The sequence below is a fragment of the Mustela nivalis genome (genome assembly GCF_964662115.1).
Source record: "Mustela nivalis genome assembly, chromosome: 6".
Taxonomy (NCBI): Eukaryota; Metazoa; Chordata; class Mammalia; order Carnivora; family Mustelidae; genus Mustela; species Mustela nivalis.
Window position 1 is genome coordinate 7,287,512 of NC_139025.1, and position 23,658 is coordinate 7,311,169.

The window sequence follows — 23,658 nt, forward strand, 5'->3', positions numbered from 1 at the left end:
TTCTTTGTTTTGGACTAACAGTTGTGGAAGATAGAGATGGTATCCCCTCGAGGAAAAGCCTGGTAGGCTTACTGCCCATTATAAGAGATTCAGGTTTCCTAGCCTGGGGGTCCTTTCATGTACAACTCACTGCAAGGACAGGGTAACTTGGCACACTGCGTGTCACCTTGTGGGAACTGAGACTGAGAGCAGGTATAAGAAATGCTGATACTCTGGGGCCTGGGTGACTCAGTGGGTTAAGCCTCTGCCTTTGGCTCAGGTCATGATCTCAGGGTCCTGAAATCAAGCCCTGCATCGGGCTCTCTGTTCAGCAGGGAGCCTGCTTCCCTTCCTCTCTCTCTGCCTGCCTCTCTGCCTGCTTGTGATCTCTCTCTGTCAAATAAATAAATAAAATCTTAAAAAAAAAAAAAAAGAAAGAAATGCTGATACTCTGACTAGTACTGTAGCTGTGATTTTAAGACTATTCTTTATCTTTGACCTGGACATCTCATGACTTCTACCAGCATGCATGAAACGGTGACAACCCACATCCTTAATGTGTAGGTAACATAAAATCTCAGATGCTTCACTATGTTCAACAACCATACCAGCTCTGAGCCTCAGTTTCTTTATGTATAAAATGGGAGAATAGTATTCCCTTCCTCATATGGAAGCTGTAAAGATTAAGTATATTAATCAATGCTAATGCTGAGAAATATTTCCTAGTTAGCATTCAATTAATCCAGCTAATTTTCATTATGCTGAGTTTGCCTACTACTTCAGTCTCATTGTAGCACGGGGGATGATTTGAGAGTTTGAAATACCAATGTGGTCAAAGGGACCACCCATCCCAGAAAAATAATCTAGTTCTGTTGTCAATTGCAATTGTCATTAGAGACAGGAAAACATCACAATTGGATGGCCAGTTGAGAGAGGATTGGTGATTTTTCCTCTCTTGTTTGAGTTACCATCTGTAACTGCAGTGGACCATGTCTTATTTTATCATAGTCCTTTGTCATGTGTAGGTAGTTAATAAATCCTTATTGAATAAGGTTGAACACATGAATAAAGGAATTTATTTCAAAGGAATTTATTATTTTAGTGACGTTTTAGGCTGATAGCAACATTGATGGGAAGTCATAGGGATTTCCCACATATACGTTGCCTCCACCCATGCACAGTCTCCCCCATTATGAGCATCCTTCACCAGGGCTGGCACATTTGTTACAACTGATGAACACATCATAATCACCTAAACCCCACAGTTTGCACTAGGGTTCATTCTTGATGTATGGGTTTGGACAAATGTATGAAGACATGTATCGATCATTATTATATCACACAGAGTAGTTTCACTGCCCTAAAAATTCCCTGCCTATTTTTCCTTCCCTTCCACTCCTAACCTCTGGCAACCATTGATCTTTTACTGTCTCCAGAGTTTCAGCTTTTTCTGGGCTGTCATTTTCTTGGAATCATACAGTATGTTGCCTTTTGAGATCAGCTTCTTGCACTTAGTAACGGTAATTTAAATTTGTCCATGTTTTTTTCACGGCTTGATAGATCATCTCTCTTTAGTGCTGAATACTATTCCATTGTCTTCATATATTCCAGGATATCTTGGTTGCTCCCCGAGTTTTGGCAATGATGGGTAAACTGATATAAGCATCTGTGTGCGAGTTTTTGTGTGAACATAAGTTTTCAATTTCTTTGAGTAAATACCAAGAAATGCAATTGCTGGATCATATGGAAGAGCATGTTTAGTTTTGATGGAACGTGCCAAATTGTCTTCCAAAGGGACTACATCCGGTTGTATTCCCACCAGCCATGAGGATGTCAGGTGCTCCACATTCTCACCAGCGACTGGAGTTGTCAGAGTTCAGATTCGGACCATTCTAACAGGTATGTCGTGGTATCTTGTCGTATTATTTTAATTTCCCTAACATATATGGCATGGAACAACTTTACATTTTTCATTTGCTGTCATCTTCTTCTTCTCCTTCTCCTTTTTTAAAGATTTTATTTATCTATTTGCCAGAGAGAGAGAGAGAGAGAGAACACAAGTGGGAGTGGTGGGGGTGGGAGGTGGGGGTGGCAGGCAGAGGAAGAAACGTGTTCCCTGCTGAGCAAGGAGCCTGATGTGGGACTCAATTTCAGGATCCCGGGATCATGACCTGTCCTGAAGGCAGATGCTTAACTGACTGAACCACCCAGGCGTCCCTATTGCTATCTTTTTTGATGAGGCATCTGTTAAGACCTATTTCTTAACTGGATGGTTTGTGTTTTTTATGTTGATTTTTAAGTAACAGCCCTTGAGGAGATATGTCTTATTTTGCAAATACATTCTCAGTCTATAGCTCAGCTCATTCTCATTCTCTTGACATGGTCTTTTGCAGGAGAAGTTTTTATGTTTTAATGAATTCCAGATTAAAAATCATTTCTTTCATGGATTGTGCCTTTGGTATTGTTATCTAGAAGTCACCGCACAACCCAGGGTCATCTAGGTTTCCTCCTGTGTTATCTTCTAAGAGCTTTACAGTTATTCTTTTTTTCTAAGTCGGCTCTCCATCCAGTGTAGGGCTTGAACTCACAACCCTGAGATCAAGAGTTGCATGCTTTACTGACGGAGCCAGCCAGGGCCCACTGAGAGTTTTATAGTGTTCTGTTTTACCTGTAGGTCTGTGATCCCTTTTATGTTAGTTTTTGTGAAGGATGTAAGATCTGTGTCTATACTCAGCTTGGTAGCGTGTAGATATCAAGCTGTTCTGGCAACATTTTTCAAAAAGATTGTCTTTGCTGCATTATATTGCCTTTGTCCAAGATCTATTGACTGTGTTTCCATAGGTCTGTTTCTGGGCTCCCATCTGTCCATCAAGAGTAGGACGGATGAATCAATTGTGGTATATCCATACAACAGCGTACTCTCAGCAATCAAAGGAAGTAAGCAGCAGAGACCCACCACACAACAGCAAGAGAACATATACTATATGATTCTTTTCCTGTGAAAGTCTATGAAGCACAAACTATAGTGACAGAAAGCACTGATTGCTTAGGGGAAAGGGTATTGGGAAGAAGGGATTACAAAGATCCTTGAGTAAATGCTTAAGATGATGGATGTATTTATTATCTTATTGGGGTAATGTGCTTATAGTACATGTGTGTATCAAAGTGTATCAAAAGATATACTTTAAATATGTGTGGTTTATCATGTATCAACTGATCCTCTATAAAATACAAAAATTTGATATCCTCAGTATTTCATAATAGATAAATGCTTCTTTAATATGGGTATGCTGAACAGAAATATAGATAATTATATTATAAATATGAATATATTCCTTTGGCTTTAGGTACAGAGGTAAACATAAACATAGAAATGATATAGATAGTTACATAGATACAGAGTTACATATATAGATATGTAAGTATATACATGTATTTATTCATATGAAAGCCTGCAGAGACTGACTGAGGAGGCACTAAGGCCGCATCACTAAAATCTGGAATAAGACAGGAATGCCTACTGCCACCACTATTGTGAAACATTGTACTGAAGTAAGAATGGGGGGTCCAAAAAATGGAAGGGAAGAAAATACTTTCCTGACAACTGTCAAAAGACAAAATTCAATACTGGAAAATCCAAGAAAATTAAATGGAGAAATTGATCACAAATAATAAATCCTATAAAAAAATCAGTTATATAATAGGCATTAAACATAATAAACCTGCATCAATATATACAATGAATAAATCAGAAAGAATAATAAAGGGAAAGACTCTCATCCATAACAGCACTAAAAAAAGATAAAATGCCTAAAAAAAACTTTAATAAGAGACATACAAACGTTTTTTAAAAGATTTTATTTATTTATTTGACAGACAGAGATCACAAGCAGGCAGAGAGGCAGGCAGAGAGAGAGAGGAGAAAGCAGGCTCCCCAAGGAGCAGAGAGCCTGATGTGGGGCTTGATCCCATGACTCTGAGATCATGACCTGAGCCGAAGGCAGAGGCTTAACCCACTGAGCCCCCCAGGTGCCGCAAGAGACATACAAACTTTTATGAAGAAAACATTCAAATGCTATTTAGGCACACAGACGGGTACTGAACAAATAGAAAAATAGTGCCTTGATTTGGAAAGGAAAACTTAATAAATTAAAGATGTGAATTTTCCCTTACTTTATTTATACATCTAACAGGATTCCAAATTAAAATACTAAAATTATTTTGTCTGTTTTGTTTTTGGAAGTAGACAAAGTAGATTCTAAGTTGCATGAGGAAAAAGTTGACAAAAGCGTTTTTTAAAAAGGAAAGCATGTATGATGATGGGCCCCACGGTAATCTAAACAAAAATAAAATGTATGACATTAATATATCAGTGGACATACTGACTAAAGGAAAAGATTTCAAAAGCCAAAAATGTCACAGATATATTCAGAAATTGAGCTGATAATGAAGTTTGAATCTCAAATGAATAAGGAAAATAATAATATTTTGGAACTTCTGAGTATTGATCTGGGAAAAAAAAAAAAACCCAAAACAAAAAAACAACAAACCTGTACCTCACTCCATATACCAGAAGAAAATCCAAATGTATCAAAGATTTAAAAGCATAAAAACAGAAAGAGAAAGGAAAAGAAGTGGATTTTCTTGTAATCTTGGTATCTGGAAAATCTTCCCACCTGTGACTTAAAATTCACAAACCAAGCACACAGACAAAATTAATGAATGCAACCATATTGAAAATAAAACAAAATATTTGTCCATGCCCCCCAAAACATCAGAGGAAAATCAGAAGGTAAGTAACAAAACTGGAAAAAATATTTACAATTCATATTGCAGATAAAGTACTAATATCCCAGAAGCAATATTTTGTAAGTTAGAGTAACAATGTACTTAAAACAACATCGATAAAGTGAGGTGACAAAAAAAACGAACAGAAAATTTTCAGCAAAGGAAATCCAGTGGCTCATAAACACATGAGAAATCCTCAAGTTACTCATAATTAGAGAAACAAAGATGTGAGTAATGCTATGATAATTTTTTTTTTTTACCACTCAGATCGGCAAATATTCTGCATTTTACGCTAATATATTTTCATACTTAGCTAACAGGAAGGGTAAACAGGTATAAACCTTCAGAGAGAATTAGCAACATCTAGCAAGTCTAACTGTGCATATATTCTCTGACTCACCAATCAATAAATTTTTGGCATAAGTATATCCCAAATATTGCATGGGGCAAACTTATGCTAATTAAAACATTACATATGAGATTCAAATTCAAATGGATGTTCTGTATTTTATTTAGCAATACCATAATCATTTCTTTCTATTTTTCAAATTTCTGTTCAATACCCACTCCTTATCTTGGGGTATTAGTCCAATACTAATGAGTAGCTTGGTATCTGCTATCACTAAGTCTGAAAAAACTCATAAAGTCTTTCCCCTTATGCAAGGTGAGACCATTAGGTTAGATGATATCTGAGACTCCTTCTAGCTCTGCTTTTAATTCATTGAACTGGTACCTATGACCATTTTCTTTCCACTACACCATTTGCCTCATCCACAGAGATAAGAGTTTCCCGTTTTTTTCTTTTAATGCAAATTCATAATTTGGGGTCACTGGGGCCATGGATTCCAGCAGTGGACAACTTAAACCATTTTCTTGCATTGTATTTCTTTGACAAAACTGATAGACAATCCAAATCACAACTACACAAGCCAGATGCACGTTTTATTTGGGTCTGCTCATTTGAGGCAAAAAAGTTTAGACAAATATCTAAACTGAGACATTTCACCATCATTAGGGAACAGGTGAGACAAATAGGGATCTTGAGAAGAGAAATGAGAAGAACCAGGTGAAACCTGTATTGAAAGAAAGTGATGATAACAAGAATCTTGACGATATGAAAAAGATTATTTTCATACACCTTATCTCACTATAACATGACTATTTTAACTTTCCTGTAGGCAATGGAAGATGGTACCGGTATTATTTCTCCAGTGGGAATTTCCCAATGAGAAAGTGTAACACTGTAAGTCATAGCATTTTATGTGGTGAAACGAAGATTCACCCTACTTTTATACTCCAAGCTCATTTCCACCTTAGCAAATTGAACAGACCTTCTGAGACTGAGGTTAGAACCACAGAAATTAGCCTGAGAGATGTTTTCTGCATCAACAGAGAGAAGAATCCTGCAACCATTCCAGTGGGCACAGACTGCTTCTAGAAGCGGGGTGTGCTGAACCACTGGGGGATTTTAGTCCAAAAACTGTGATTCAGAAGGGACCCATGAAAGGAGTAGAAGGATGGGCCAAATAATGTGCTCTGCCATTTCTAACTCTGACCTGTGCGTCTAAGACCAAAATTTCTGCCCATCCAGCCTCCCCCTGCCAAATTCAGACAGAAAAGGAGAATGAAGGAATGAATCCTTGTCTTACTCATACTTCCCGGGCTGCTTACTCTCTTCACATCTGCCAACCTCTGTAGGGGAATCTTCTATTAAAGCCTGTGACCAACCACACTTTATATAACTATTGTTTTACCTTGAGCATAAGATGCCAGATTTTAGAGGCCTGGTGTCACACATGGTGATTCTCTAGCGCTCTACATGGAGGATGTCCTGAGTTTAGCCAAACTCAACATTTTCTTTCTTTTTTTTTTTTCTTTTAAGGGTTGTATTTATTTATTTGACAGATATCACAAGTAGGCAGAGAGTCAGGCAGAGAGAGGGGGAAGCAGCCTCCCTGCTGAGCAGAGAGCCCAATGCAGGGCTCGATCCTAGGTCGCTGAGATCATGACCTGAGCTGAAGGCAGAGGCTTAATCCACTGAGCCACCCAGGTGCCCCACAGTTGGGGAATTTCATGTTGAGCTGGACAAACATGTGGGGCTCCATCCCAGGACCCTGAGATCATGACCTGAGCTGAAGGCAGAGGCTTAACCCACTGAGCCACCCAGGCGCCCCCAAACTCAACTTCTTAACTGAGCTTCAACGTACAAAGAACTTTACCTCTTTTTAACCAAAGGTACCTCTCAAATGTCTCTCATCACTTTCTCTTTCACTTCTTAGGGCACATTCTGTACCTTGGAAAACCACGTTGGCATTTGTTTCCTCCTAAATCCCCAATGCCTCCTACCAGTTACAATCAGGAAGTGACAGAATATGGACTTCCCTTCTCCCTTGGGACAGTGCTTCCAACTTAGAGTCAGTAAGCAATTGGTATTATTCACTTGCTGGAGGTAAATTACAGATCATGTTTCTGAGATATTGATAAAAATTGTGATTAGCAATTGCTTGCTTAGTAGAGAAGAAAAAGTTCTGACCCAGGTCTAATGGGAGTTGACAGAGTTGTTTTATTAATGTGTCTAATTGATTCCTGATTTAGCTGACAGCCATCTTAGTTTTCAAGATGGCCCCTAACAGGAATGGACAACCAGTCATAAAGGCCTTTCAATTAATATGCCAGATACTTCACATGTAAATCTGTCCTTGATCAGAAACATTTTTCAGACTACAGCACTGATTTGAGCAGACCTACTTAGAATAATCTGAAAAAGAAAGAGAACAAAGCAATTGTCTCCATCATTACTTTGCACTCCCATTTTTTACCATGATGATTTTTACACCCTTGGCCTCATTGTTACCTTTGCCGTATGGCTCATACATGTATACAAGACAGAACAAAATGGACTGCGTGAAGCACATAATTCAGGCATGATATACTTTAAAGACGGTTTTGCGTCAGCAGTTTGAAACCTAAATTCTACAGCTGAGTGTACCACAGGGCATTTTTCTTATCAAAAATGCATATAGTGCTTATTATGTAGTTGGCACTATTGTAAAGTCTTTATAAATGTTACCTGTCTTCCTCACACAGCCATGAGGTGGGTGCAGGTACTTTTCTCATCTGTAGATTCAGAGACTGATCACTCAGAGAGGTTAAGTCACACAACCAGAAAACAGTGGCCCTGGATTCATTTCTAAGGCGTCTGGCTCTGGAGCCTGTATTTCTTACCATCTCATTATTTTGCACCTCATGTTTTCACAAATGCTTTCTGACTGCGTACCTATCCTTGAGAGATAAGCATTACTGTTAGTTCCAGTTTGTAGTTGTGCAAAATAAAGGTTCTTGAAATGGGGCCTTTCAGGTTGGTCCTTAACTAGTGAAATTATTGCCTGAGGTGTAAAAGATGCCAGGAGTCATTCAAATTAATGCCATCTTTTGTATTTCCATACAATAAGTAGCTTTTATTTTTGTCTTTTGTCTGATTATAGTGAATATATATTTATGTCAAAATTAAATACACAGAAAAATGAAAAGTAAATTCACTTGAAAAACCCACAAACCAGGGGTATGCCCTGAATGTTTTGAATATATTTTCAGGCATGCTTTTTTATCTCTCTGTTCATATAAATGAGATCATATTATATTTTAAAATGCCATTTTTTAAAAGAATTTATTTATTTATTTGACAGAAAGAAATAACCAGAGAGGGAACACAAGCAAGGGGAGGGGGAGAGGGAGAAGCAGGCTTCCCGCTGAGCAAGGAACCTGATGTGGGGTCCCACGGACCTGAACTGAAGGCAGACACTTAACAACTGAGCCACCGAGGTGTCCCTTTAAACGCCATTTTATAACTAGCTTTGTCTTTCAAAACTAATCATGAAATATTTAATGTCAGTGTAAATGTATCCGTCCTCTCAGTGATGGCAAATTAGTCCTCTGAATAGATATACCACAGTTTATTTAACTATAATCTTCCAATAAATATTTGTATAATCATCTTATTTCAAGTGAGAGAAAGCAAACTCTGAGTGTTTGACTCTTTTAAAGACTGTGTGATTTCACCTTGCCTGCATAGATAGCCCTTTGATGAAATCCCAAGGTGAAGAGCTCTAGTATCTGTTTTCAAGACTGAGGGAAGGGGATGAGTCTCCCACCACTTTTTCTGGGGAAAGAACGTGATTGAGTCATATCCAGGGAACAGGTGGCCCTTCTCTTGCCCAGAAGTGGGTCCTGCAGGGGTGCAAAGAAGGTTATTTGAAAGGGGAGGAAGGGCAGAAGCGGCAGAAGCAAGATGCAATCAGTGATCACTCTGCCTCCTGGTGACAGCCCTAGTGGAGCCCCATTTTCACATCACAGTACACGTCCCCAGTCTGACCCAATTCCTACTACTTGTCCCTGGATAGAGTTATGAGGATTTCCTTTGCTTTCACAAAGGCTGCATTTGAAACCAGTCCCAAAGCTGGGAGGCAAGCGTACTACGTACCTGTCAGCTAACAAGAGATGTCAGAATGAATTCCCTCGTAGGACACATGATCATTATTGCTGTTCACATGGAGAAACACCATACCCAGCAACTTAAATAAAATGCTGGGTAGTTATTATGCTAGACCAAATCTTTTTATTAAAGGATCATGGAAACACCTTCTTCTAATGAAATCAGGGCACCTATAGACCTCTAATATACAGAAAGAGAATCAGGTGATGAAATTAGGGCAGATAGATTTTTTTTTCCTCAGTCGAGAATAAAAAAGAGGGATTTGCCATTTTGAACGTTTTTAAAATTTTTATTCTATATCTATATATCTCCTCCATTTTTTCTCCTAATCTATAGATACCTACTTAAATTTTGCATTATAGGTGTGTATGGAGGGGCGTGGGTAGTGGGGAGAGGACACCTGGCTTAAAGCATACACGAACAAGACAGCGTTGGCTCTAAAGTTATCAGAAGGACCAGGTTAGGTATTGAAATGCTGCTGTGGGTAACTCCTTTCTGACGAACTGTAAATTTTGAATTGAGCCTTGTTTTTTTAATACCGATTTCCCATCAGAAAAATGGCTTAGCTAAGAAGGGCATCTATGGGTTGTCATGCAAGGATGAATGAAGAAAATGGGAAAATTGATAAGAAGTTAACTAAAATGGATTTGTTAAACAGTGACTTGAAATGGAACTCAGAAGCTCCGCATGCTGTTAGGAGAGTCTCGAGGGAACAGAGAGGCTGTGGTGGGAAAGAGATGCTTAGAAGTTTGCTTCACTGTCAGCCCCTGGAAATGGACTCTGTCATCAAGTGACTTCAGTGGCCAAGGGCTGGAGAGCTGTCAGAGAATCCAGCTCCTCATTACATGGCAATAAGAGAGGACCTGTGTGTGGCACCTGGGTGGCTCACAGGTTAAGCATCGACTCTTGGTTTTGGCTCAGGTCATTATCTCAAGGTCATGAGAAGGAGCCCTGTGTGGGGCTCGAGATTCTTGCTCCCTCTCCCTCCACCCTTCCAGCTCATGCTCTTTCTCCCACCCTCTCTCTCAAATAAATAAATAAATCTTTAAAAAATTAAAATAAAAAGAGGGCCGGTGAACTTGTTCAACATCCTCTGGCTCCATTTCTAAAAGAATATGGATGATGGGGTGAAAATGCCTTGGCACTTCTAAGGTGGAGGTTCAGAACATGACCGAGTAATTTCATTCTGCGTATAAGTCTTCTGTCCCCTTAGGACTCACTTTGGGGAAGCAGAGCCTAAGCACGGCTTTCCTAAAGCTGTTCTTGTCCTTTCCTCTCCACAAGTAAGCAGAGAAAGTATGTAAATATAAATACAAATGTAAACACACGTATTTACACACAGATATCCTCACATACATGGATATATACACATGCACACACACAAAAAACACACATGTATGTGTATATACACACATATCAGCTCTACATACATGGAGAGATGGATGCATGGAGATGGATGGATGGATAGACGGACACACATATGTCTACTACCCTTTGGTAGCTCTCTCTCCTTGGTGAACTGAGATGACTCATGGTAGCAAAGCAACCCAAGATAACCTGAGAGGTAAGATGCATTTCTTAATTTTTCAAACAGAGCACCTATTCTTTTTTTAACCACTCTTTTTGGAGATATGATTGACATACTCTTTAATATTATACGGTTTGATGAGTTTGGAGAGAAGTATATACCCGTGATACACTGCCTCAGTCAAAGCTGTAAATGTATCCATCACCTCGAGAAGGTTCCTCCCATCCCCTTCTTTTTAAAAATTAATTTACTTTCTACTGTTATTATTTCTCTACTCTGTGGTAAGGACAATTAATATAACATTTGCCCACCCCCTCCTCAGCAAATATCTAAGTATGTAAGACAGCATTGTTCACTATAAACCTTATGTGTGCTATATGTTAGATTCAGAACACATTGATTTTGTGCAACTCAAACATACTTCTGACTGATACCTCCACATCTATCCCTTCCCTGAGCTCTGGTAACCACTCCTCTACTTGCTGGTTCTATGAGTCAGACTGTTTTAGATTTCTCATAAAAGTAGGATCATGCAGTATTTGTCTTTCTGTGCCTGGCTTGTTTCACTTGGCATAATGTCCTCTAGGTACATGTTGTCCCAAATGGTAGGATTTCCTTATTTTTAAGACTGAATAATATTCCACTGTATATGTATACCAGGTTTTCTTTATCCATTCATCGGTCGGTGACATTTACACTGTTTCTATATTATAGATGTTGTGAGTAAAAACATTTATTTTTTTGAAAAATTGGAATAGCAAGCATGTTTCTTTGGCTTCATGAATGAAAAATATTAATGATTATTATCTTAAAACCTGGTATTTCTTTGTGATCTACTATATGGTTTATTGTTTGGAACTCTCACTTAAAAACTCTTCTTTCCTTCCATGATCAAAAGAATGGAGATGATGAGTGTACAGATTTTGATTCTGAAATCTGTTTAAACATTTCTCTTTTGCTTTTTTACCTAAAGAACAAAAGAATAAGAGAAAAAAAGAACATTAAAAATATAAAGTCAAGGGATGCCTGGGTGACTCAGTCAGTTAAGCATCTGATTGTTGATTTTGGTCCAAGACATGATCTCGGGTTGTGGGATTGAGCCCCATGTCAAGCTCTGTGCTCCGCATGGGGTCTGCTTGAGATTCTCTCCTTCTGCCCCTCCCTCCCTCACTTGCACACGCACTCTTTCTCTCTCTCAAAAAAAAAAAAAAAGTCAAAGGATGAAAAGAATTAGAAAGTCAATCACAGCAAATGAGATGTGCTAAAAGATGCAGGATGGTTGACAAAAAATTGGCTGCTGTTGTGATAAAGCAAAGAGAGGCAGAACCTTATTTTCTGCAAGGAGATAACTATAAGAAGCAAGCATGTTATTTCTATAAGAGGTAGAAAAGAAATGTGAGTAACGACTGTGCTCTGAATACAGAGTGTAGTGCTCTGAAAGTTGGAGTGACATTCTAACTGAGTGAATAGTAGTGAGGTGCCTAGGTCTTCTTTTCTACTACATAACCAGACCATTCTATCCAACCAGTACTCAGAGAAGTCATTTATTCTTTAGAAAGGTGAAACCAGAGGAGTCTGGAATTATACAATTCCAGACATAGGGATCTTAATCCCTGTGATAGTTATGAGGAAAAGGAGGGGGAAGGTAGTAAGTGCTAGACTCCCCACAAAATTATGATACCCCTTATGATGCTTTCCCTCTCAGTTCCCAGACCACTGAAAGCCTGCTTCTCTACCCTAGGTGGGAGATTTGAATAGGTAGGAGACCTTTGGAAAACTGATCATCTGGAGAGAATAAAGCTGTAGTTAATGGCATTTGAATTTCTCCAATCCCTCCACAGTGAAAGCCCAGAGTTGATAAACCCTACTTACACATGTAAAGATTTAATGAATTTTTCAGTGTCCCATTCTTAAATATAAATGAACTATCAAGGGTTTCCATACATTTTAAGAAATTCTATAATGCTAAAAAGAGAGAAAAAAAAACTTAAAGGACAGGAGAGATGGAAATAAAAAGAGCAAACACAGTGAGCAAAAGAAAACGCAGCAAACATATACATTATGAATAAAAGTATAACTAATTTTCCAAGAGAAACTATCATCTCTCTAAAGATATTCAGAGATAGGAAGTTCTTAAATATTTAAAAAAATAATAATTCAGTAAAAGTGTTAGAAAATAAAGTTCAAGATTCTTCCAAAAGTCTATAACTTTTGGTGCACTTAAGATTCAAAGACACAAATAGGTTGAAAGTAAAAGGGTAGAAAAGGTAAGCAATGCAAACAGTAATGAGGAGATTTGTAATGACTGTGGGTATAAACAAAATAGACTGTAAGATCTGAGTTACCGGAGTCAAAGGAGGACATTCTACAATGAAAACAAGGTCAACCATCAGGAATACATAACAGCTATAAACATATATTCACTTAATAATAGAGCTTCACAATACACGAAACAACACTGCCTTTGAACTTTCTCCTTTGAACAGTTTGGTGGTTAATTTCTATTGAAGGGAGAAATAGAAAATGTGATAATAAATTAGAGACTTCCATACTCCACTTCCCGTAGGGTAACAAACTGAGCAGGAGATCAGCAGGGGACAGAAGACTTGAACTGTGTAAACTGACTAGAACTAAAAGTCATCTACAGAACCACATACCCAGCAAGAGCAGAGTACACACTCTTCTCAAGCATACATAGAGCATTTTCCAGGAGAGACTCTATTGTAGGCCATTAAATAAACCTCAATAAATGTATATAAATTGAGACAATACAAAGCATGTTCTCTGACTAACATGGAATGAAATTAGAAATCATTAACAAAAGGGAATTTGAGAAATTCATATATGTATAGAAATTAACCACCGAACTGTTCAAAGGAGAAATCACAAGGTTAATTAGAAAATACTTTGAAATTGGTAAATACAAAAACACAAAATACAAAACTTGTGGGATGTAACTAAAGCAGTATATAGAGGAAAATTTATAGTGATAAATGGCTATATTAAAAAAAAGGAAGACATTGAATAAATAAGCAAATGTCCACCTTGAGAGACTATTTGAAAGGGAGCAAATTGCATGCAAAATATACTGAAGGAAGGGAAATAAAGATTAGAGCAGAAATCAATGAAACAGAGACTAAAAATTACACCTAATCTTTGAAAAGATCAATGAAATTGACAATCATTCAAGTAGTAGGACCAAGAATAAAAGAGAAAAGACTCAGATTACTGAGTTTAGGAATAAAACTGGTACATTACTACAAACCTTACAGAAATAAAAAAGAATTATAATGAAATATAGTGAATAATTGCATGTCAATAAATTAGATAATCTACATGAAATAGACAAATATCTGGAAGATACAAACTACCAAGAATATTCAAGTCATAAAGGGACACACATTGTATGAATCCACTTATATGAAATATCCAGAATAGGTAAATCTACAGAAACAGAAAGTAGAATACTTGCTAGGTGCTAGGGGCAGGGAAAATGGCAAGTGACACAATAGGTATACATTTTTTTTTAAGTGATGAAAATATTCTGAAATTAGAATGTCATTGTAATGGTAGCACAACTTTGAACATACCACTGACTATATATGTTAAAACGGTGAATTTTATAATATGTGCATCACTTCTTAACAAGCTTAACAAGACTGTCTTTAAAAATTCTTCAGAGAGGAGGGCAAACAGACAAAGATATAGATAATCAGAGAAAAAGGAAAAGAAAATTAGAATCTATCCAGGAAGTCAAATATGCAAATAATAACACATCTCAAAAAAAAAAAAAAAAAAGAGAGAGAGAGAGAGAGAACAAGGATAAAAGGGAGGTGAAAATAATCAAATAAATAAGGTAGTAGCATTTCTTGGAGTGGAAGGACATTAGCTTTAACTATACAGTGCTTATAGACATGATGTAAGAGAAAAGATCCAGACAAAGCAAAAGTTTCAAAATTCCAGAAATTTAAAAAATAATATTTTAGAAGGACACGATGATAAAAACTTAAATTACATACAATGATTTGAAAATCAGATGTCATTAAGATTTTCAATGAAAGTACTTGGTCTAAAAGAGAATAAAGTAGTAATTTCAAAACACTGAGTGAAAATAATTACAAACTTAGACCTCTATACCCAGATAAACTATCAAATAGATGACTGTAGAACAAATTAAGGCATCTTTCAGAGGAAGATTTTTGAGAACTTCATTAAAATGATGAAATAAACAAAGAAAGATGAATATGTTGAATCTAAGAAGTTAGATCCAGTGCAGGATAGAGGTAAAGGGATTTTCCAGAATGATAGTGATTAAGGTCCCCTGTGGGAAAGCTCTGAAGCTCTTACCTATTGACCACCTTGAACTCTCATCTCATGCAGGTCATTTTCCATCAAGTTCATTGGCAACTTGAAAGGCTATGTTTGCAGATGTGCTTACTGAATTGGTTACTGGGTTGAGATCCCAATTTTGGCTGAAGGAACTATAACTATTGTAGAAGTGAATTGCATCATTCCTCTGGAACGTGGCACTTGCAGTCAAATGCTGTACCCCTGAACTATACCCTCAAGGAATGTGGCACTTGGAAAGCAACTCACTAACTGTCCCCATCTTCAGTGTTGAAGAATACCCACCTTCCTCCAGTGACATTAACAGAAGACATCTGGAGATAGTAATGAGATGCTTACAAGGTATAAGAAAAGATATATTTGAATGGAGGCCTGATGCATCTGCGGCACACAACTGGCCATTATAGTGATTGACAACCTCTGATCTAATCAAATTCCCTCATTTTGCAGTGGACAAAACTGAGACTGATGGAGGTTAAGGAATTGGTTCAGTCATTTGATTTCTTTTAAAGGTTTACTTTTTTATTTTAGAGTGTGAGCACACACATGTGTATGCCTATGAATGGGAGAAGAGGCAGAAGCAGAGAGACAATCATGAGCAGACTCCCCACTGAGTGTGGAGGCTGACTCAGGGCTCCATCCCACGATCCTGAGATCATGACCTGAGCTAAAAACCAGAACTGGATGATTAGTGGACTGAGCCACCCAGTGGCCCCATGAGCATTACCTATATGATATATAATAATATATAATAATTGTATATATGTTTATGTATGTGTGTATGTTTGTGTCTTTCTCTCTCTCTCTCTCTCTCTTTTTTTTTTTTTTTTTTGAAACAAGGTTAGTGCGCAGGCCTGGGAGGAGGGACAGTGGAAGATGACCCAATTGTAAGCATCAAGAAAGGACTCCACAAAAAAATAAAAAAGAAAAAGAAAAAGAAAGGACTCCACGAGAGAGTAGTAATTGTACCAAGGGCAACATCCATAGAAATCAGTATTTTAGGGACTTCTTAGGTCATCTGGGTGCAGGTGCTGTGGCCTTAGCTGGGGCCACAGTGAATCTGGAGGGCCTAGGTTTCCCTGTGGGCAGACCAATAGCACACTGGGGGGCAGTCACGGATTCCTGGATTGTCCTGTTTCAGGAGCAGGAGAGGAAGAAGAAGTCTGAATCTGTGGGCTGAATGAACACCTCTGGGGATTTCTTGAGCATCCCATAGAGGATTGCTCCAAATGGGAGGAAGAGATTGGATCACCTTCGAGGGTACAGACTGGGTTTGATTTCTTACCCTCTGACACCTGATCAGGGAGTGTAGTGAGCTGAATGACAGCTCCCCAAATATATGCCTGTCTTAATTCCAAGAACCTGTGAATGTGTCCTTATTTCAAAACAGTGTCTTTGCAGAGGTGATGAAATTAAGGATTTTGAGATGAGGAGATGATCCTGGATTATCTAGATGGTCCTGGAATCCTAACGAGTGTCCTTAGGGCCAGAGATATTTGAGACAGAGAAGGAAGCAATATGACCAGGGAGGCAGAGTTGGGAGTGATGCAGCCACAGGTCGAGAAGTGCTGTTGCAGTCACCAGAAGCTGGGTGACATGGAGACCGGATTCTGCACTAGGACCTCCAGGGGGAATGCAGCCAGCCAACCCCTGATTTCTGACTTCCAGCCTTCGGAACTGGAGGATACGTTTCTGTTGTTTCAAGCAACTCATCTGTGAGTTACTGCAACAGCCTCAGGAAACTGACGAAGGGAGTGGCTTTGTTGGTGGTGATGGGGTTATATTTCTGGGAACCTGGACTCAGCCAACGTTATAAAAATAACCAGCACTGGCACGTCTTTACCCTGTTGTATTTCACACTTCAGTTGTGCTTTCAGGGTGGAAGGCCGTGTTAATCAATCCCTACAATGTGCTTATGGCACATCATTGCCCCCCATCATTCATTCATTCATCCATTCATTCATCCATTCACTCACTCATTCATTCACTCATCCATCCATCCATCCATCCATCCATCCATCCATCCATCCATTCATTCATTCTCTTTCATCCTCATACTCCATTCTCATTCTTCTCCATTTATTGTTATGAATTCAATGAGTGATTGCAATAAGGATATCATTGGTTTTCATGCACTTTAATTTACATAAATGCTATGTTTTAAACCATATTCTAGTTTTTCACTCTTTTACCAGTGTTTCTAGACATGCCTTCCTGTGCACATCTGATGTGCTGAATTTAACTGCTGTATGGTTCCCCATTGACTTTCCATCATACCAGAGATGGGCACCAGACTGCTTCCAACTCTTCACTACCACAAAAACTGCTGCAGTGGACAGCTTTGTGCCTTTCTATTTAAGGGCCTCAAGAATTTATTTGTACTCTAATATGTTGACTAGCATTTGTTAAGCACTTACTATGTGCCAGGCACTGAATAGAGTGCTATACTCCTCTTTTAAGCACATATTTTCCATTTCTACTTGACCAATGTGTAATTAAGAAGTCAAGAAGTTCAAAGTCACGGTCAAAACTCCATTAGCAGCAAATACATCTGGGGCTGAAACAAGTCTGTCTGACCCATAAGACAAGAATTGAGCTTTGGTATTTAAAAATACAACACTTGGGGCACTTGGGTGACTCAGTCAGTTGAGAATCTGACTCTTGATCTCAGCTCAGTTCTTGATCTCAGGGTTGTGAGTTCAAGCCCTCTGTTGGGAGTGGAACCTACTGAAAAGATTAAAAAAAAAAAAGATTCTTTAACCTGGAATCATTGAAACTGAGTACCTAGTGGGTCTGCTTATTAATGACTCAATCATGATAGTTTCCTACATTTGTGTGTGAGATATGGCTTCCAGAGAGCATATGTATTATCTCATTAAATATTCCCGTTTAAATAAAGGGAAAGAAGAGAGGGGATTAAATGATATGCCAAGAGACACGATGCTGGCAGTGGGATTAAAACATAAGACTGAGTCTTCCATCTTCTAATTCCATATTCCTTTTTCATAGCATAAAGGCAGAAAGGGCAGTCACTTTTGGAGAGGATGTTAATGTTGGATGTTGAAGACTGAATATGTGTGTCTGTGAATGACAGGAGCCAACAGGACGCTTGCTGGTCCATTCATCGAGAGGCTCTGTGTCCATGAAAGACCAGCGCCCATGCCTCAGCCTCTCTGGCATGAGCTGCTCCCTGGGAAGCATCCCCCCACCCCACCCCCGTGTGTCGTCTTGTGCTGATTTACAAACCAAGTGAGGCTTCATTACTATGCCCGTCTCTCATGTGGAAATTGGGATAAGTAGGCTGAAGGCTCAAGCAATGGCTGCACTAAACAAATTAGTTGTATAAACAAATTTCTGGGGAAATATTCCAAGTACTTAAGAGCACACACTGTTTTCAAGCATCTTTGAGCACTTCCCAAGCACCCTTTGCCATACAAACACATGATGGACTAATTACAAACCATTCTTATCTATTCATTAAACCTCATCCTCTGAGGGCCGCTACTTAACTGTATGCGAGACTCCTTCTGGTTAGTGCTTGTCCTTGAAGAAAATAAAACTAGATTTCTTTAAAACATGGTTTCTAGATCCAGTCTCTCACCATTCAGTCAGAAGGTCCTCCAGATAATTTGTCTGAATTAGTGAGGTTTTGTGGTCACCGTGCCTTAATGTCTTACTCACACTGCCCAGAACTTACGAATCGAAGAAATGTGAATCCCATGATGGCGTTTTCCCAAATCATACATCACTTAAGGATTACATGGAAGGACTGATAATGTAGCCTTGACTGAGGTTTTATTTGAAAGTGAGCATGATAGGGAACAAGCAGGAGATGGCCAAATGCTTAGAAAGGAAAATGCTGAGGTGGAATTTGACTTTTAGGCAGTTTTAAGATTCTCTCCACTTCCTCTTTGGCCCATTAATCAAGGCTACCCCACCCATGGCTTATGTCCAGCCAACAACTACAGCGAGAGTCAAAAATTGTGGCTGCCCAAAGCACTCATGGGACTCTTCCTGTCCATTCCCTGCCCATGGAGTCTGGCCAGTATGACCTCAGCCTATCACTGTGGTCCCCATCTTGTGACTTGGGACCTGAACCTCGGCCCCAAATATGTCTCTTCCACATTTCCTATTGTGTTTACGGTCTTTCCCTCTGTCTTCCTCTCCTTGGCAGGGAGGGGGAAGGCATCAGCTGTTCAGGGTTCCCGCTAAGCTCCCCGAGTCCTCAGGCTTCACTATGACAGCAGGCTCCCTCGCCAGGGGGACACACTTTGCTTTTGCCTCCTTTGTTAATATCCAGCGGGGCACAGTCAGTCTCTTTTCTGCAAGAGAGTTTCCTGAGCTGTGTGTTTATTTCCTAGGGCTGTTTTAACAAAGTGTCACAACCTTGGTGGTGTAAAACATCAGAAATGTATTTTCTCCCACTTTTGGAGGCTAGAAGTCTGAAATGATGGTGTTGGTAGGGCCATGTTCCCTCTGAAGGCTCTAAGGAAAGAGCTTGCTTTACCTCTTAGTGGTTGCTGACAATCCTTGGTCTTCCTTGATTCTACTCTTTGGCTCTGTGTTCACATCAGAGTATCTTTTTTGTGTATCATCTTCTCTTTTTATAAGGACAGGTTAAATATAGGGGCCACCCTATTCCAGTATGACCTCATATTAATCACTTGCAAAAGCACTCTTTCCAAATAAGGTCACATGGTAAGGTTCCAGATGTGCATGAGTTTTGAGGAGGCACTTTTCTACCCAGTGCAGGGAGATACCAAAATCTAGATCAGATCAGTTTACTATTCTGGGATGATGATATATGATGACAGAAGATAAAAGGTTTTATTTAAGTATTGATCCATCTATCCATCCAACAAATATTCACTAAGCAACAATTTGTGCTAAATAACAGTAAAATCAGCAAAACCTAGACATTTTTGTCAAAGTACTTACAGTTCAGAATAAGTGTTCAGCAATGCAAAGAAGTAAAGTAATTTAGAAGAACATGGCCAAAAAGCCAGGTATGAGAGAGGGGTCTCTCGGAAGGAGGAAACCACATCTCCTTTCACCCCAAAAATATTATACAAAATTTTTGTGAAAGGAAGATTTTGAACAGAATCTTGAGATACGGACACCTGGATGGCTCAGTTGGTTCGGCCGCTGCCTTCAGTTCAGGTCATGATCCCAGTGTCCTGGGATTGAGTCCCACATAGGGATCCCTGCTCAGTGGGAGCCTGCTTCTCTCTCTGCCTCTGCCTGCCACTCTGCCTACTTGTGATCTCTCTGTCTCTCTCTCTCTGACAAATAAATAAATAAATAAATAAATAAATAAAATCTTAAAAAAAAAAAAGAATCTTGAGATATATCAACATGTGAAAAAGGTCTTGGGGAAAGAGAGGTAGAACCAGAGGTCCATGCAGACTTGGATCAAAAATCACACTTTTATCTGAACAAAGCTTATTTCTTAGGAAAATCCTATGTGGAGTTGGACAGTTAGATTTCCTCACTCATCAGTATTTTCGGGAGAGCGACTACACCCACCTTTGCTCAAATTGTCAGCCCATAGATTATAAAGGGCAGGGTGCCTGCTGTCATAAATTTCCCGGGAAGATGGATCCATCAAGATGTTTCCACATGTGTAATACACTGTGGAGGACAAAGTTCAAGGCTGAGAATAACTAAGGCTACCCGTGACTTCTTTCCCTACAATCAATTATTAAGTTGATTACACCACATCTTGAGAATACATTGCCAAATGACAGGATCTCTCAGAGAAATGTGCAATCTTGATTTTCCATAAAACAACATGAAAATCCAGCACATAGGAATCTTACCCATTAGAAACAAGCAGGGCAGCATGGGTGTGTAGTAATTAGAAACAGCAGTCTTTAGACAAGGTTCGATGATGTTCAGATACCCCAAATAGCACTTGCTGAAATATGCATTCACACACACACACACACACGCACACACACACACACACACACACACACACATCTGCACATGCGCACACACACAGGAAACCTTTGGATCCATGCCAGACCTGGTGGAACTACCCATCCCTTTCCAAGCAGAAAGCTCAGGCAGGGAGTAAAAGACCTAGCTGCTGGAAAGGCCTTAGATGGATTATCTATGTGCTTGCAGCTCAAGTTCTACTCCCCAGTCTTCTAAACAAATAAATAATTGAAGCCCATCCCCCCGTTTTGGGCTCTCTCACATGCTTCTCGGGCCCCCATCAAAGCCGAGCTCTGTGTCAAAGCCAGCCACACTGAGCAGAGTCTCAGGGAGACTACTGATTAATTGCTTTTGCATTTTGGAAGTGCATCCAAGGATGTTGTAAAATAGTGTTTGTTTTTGCGTTGCCAAACCTTGTTGAGGAGGGCTCTGGAGGATGACGATGATGTACTCAAGATGGTGAGAGAGGCACGGGTAATCAGCCCAGGTGTGCTTGCCAACTCGAGTCCCCAGGAAGCTTCTAAAAACAGGTACGGGGAGGGGCTGGAGGAGGTGAGAAGGGACCGGGCCTCACGCTGCTAGTAACCAGCCTCAGCAACTCCATGCCTCTCGCCTTGGCATCAGGGACGAACTCAGCATAAAGAGACACCCAACTAGAGTTCTGAGAAGTCCTCAATTTGCTGGCAACTGGGAGATAGAAATAGGAAACCAGGGAGGGGAGAGGCTTGCCCTCCTTAGCATTGTGGGTGCCAAAGACCTTACTGAAATTTGGTAATAGATGATGGGGAGCACAGACTCATTTTGTTCCGGCAAATTCTGTCAACATCAGCGGGCCTCACACTGCGATCTGCCTTTCTGCCTCTCTCTCTATCAACTCCACATGTTGCCCTGGTGGCCGTCTTTGTACTTAATAGAACTTGTCAAAACATATCTATCAGTTGCACGGAGAGCAGGCTTGGGTGGTCAGGGAATGCTGGCCGGGTACAGGCTGCCATTTCTGGTGGCCGCAGGGACCCCCTGCCCAGTTCTCCCCAGTTACGGGTACATACTGTTGAGTCATTGGGTTTTTAAATAATCCTCACACCAACAGCTGCACTAACAGCACATTTGTGTTTATTTGAATTCCCCAATCTCCACTCTCTGTGGATTTTTGGTGGTTCTCAAAACCGTGAGAGAAATAAGACATGTTTCCATTTGTTTGGAGGAGCATTTAATACCTTCGATGTATATGTTTATAGAAACATACAGACATACAAGTATATAAAGATATAGGAGTGTACATGATTTTATGTATTTGTATATGTGTATATTAAACAGCCTGGCTATGGTGTATATATATATATGTGTGTGTGTCTGTACACACACCATCATAGTCACTTTATTTACAAAATAACACAGACTAAATATTTACACACACATACACACATTCATATATAAATGTTCACATACATGCTTATGTGGCCAGGCTGATTGTGTGTGTATGCGTGTGTGAAGCATGCATGCGTGTGTGTATACACACACACACACACATATACACACATCAGTACTTGCATATATATAGAAATCTCACACACACACACACACACACACAGTCTGATGTTACATACACAAATAGACTTTACTGTCTCTGGAATAACAACACAGCATGTCCCTCCAAGAAATTTTTCAGTGTGGTTCCCAGTGACATCTCCTTGCCAGGCATCTGACTTTCCCTGAGCCATGTCCAATGCCACTGGAATGTTCTGTGGCTGGACTCCAGCTGGGACACACCAACTCACTACCTGGCCTGGAAGCCAAGGAGAGGAGATTCTGGTCATGGACCAGCTCATAATATCCTTGGACAAATAGGAACCCAACAATGGTTATGTCAGTTCCTTTCCTTTGTGACACTGAGAATTCCAGAGGGACTCCTAGACAGGATGGCAGAATTCAATTCCACTCATTTTATCTGCAATATGCAGGCATCACAGGTGTAAAGTCATACAGCTTGATGTACTGGAATAAGCATGCATGTGGAGCCTACCAGGCCTGGGTTCTGCACCTACTGGCTGCAAGATCTTGAATAAATCAAGTCCTTAGTGAGGAAATGAGTCTAATAACACTTCACTATTCAGGGAAATGATGCTTGCTACAACTTGTGTACCAGAGCCCCAGGTCTCACTGGCTTCAGAACACCGATTTTATTTCTTGCATGTCACCGTGCAATGAGGGTGAGCAGAGCAGGAAGTGAAGAGGAGACATTCTGCTCCATGGAGCTATCAAGTGACCTGAGTTCTCTCCTGGTGGCTCTGGCTTGCTGGAGAACCTCAGAGTCCTCACCATCTGGGCAGCTGGTGTGCAAAGTGAGGGGGCACAGGGGACCACAACACTGGTTAAAGCACAAGTCTGGGAGTATACATGTCACTTTCAGCCATATTAATGGCCAAAGGCTAGAAAGTAATCTCATGGCCCAACCTAACTGCAGGAGAATCTGGGAACTGTAGTTTAGCAAGCTGTCTAAGAAACAAATGAAAGGGGTTGGTCAGGGGCACCTGGCTGCCGCAGTTAATTAACCATCTGCCTTCAGCTCAGGTCATGATCTCAG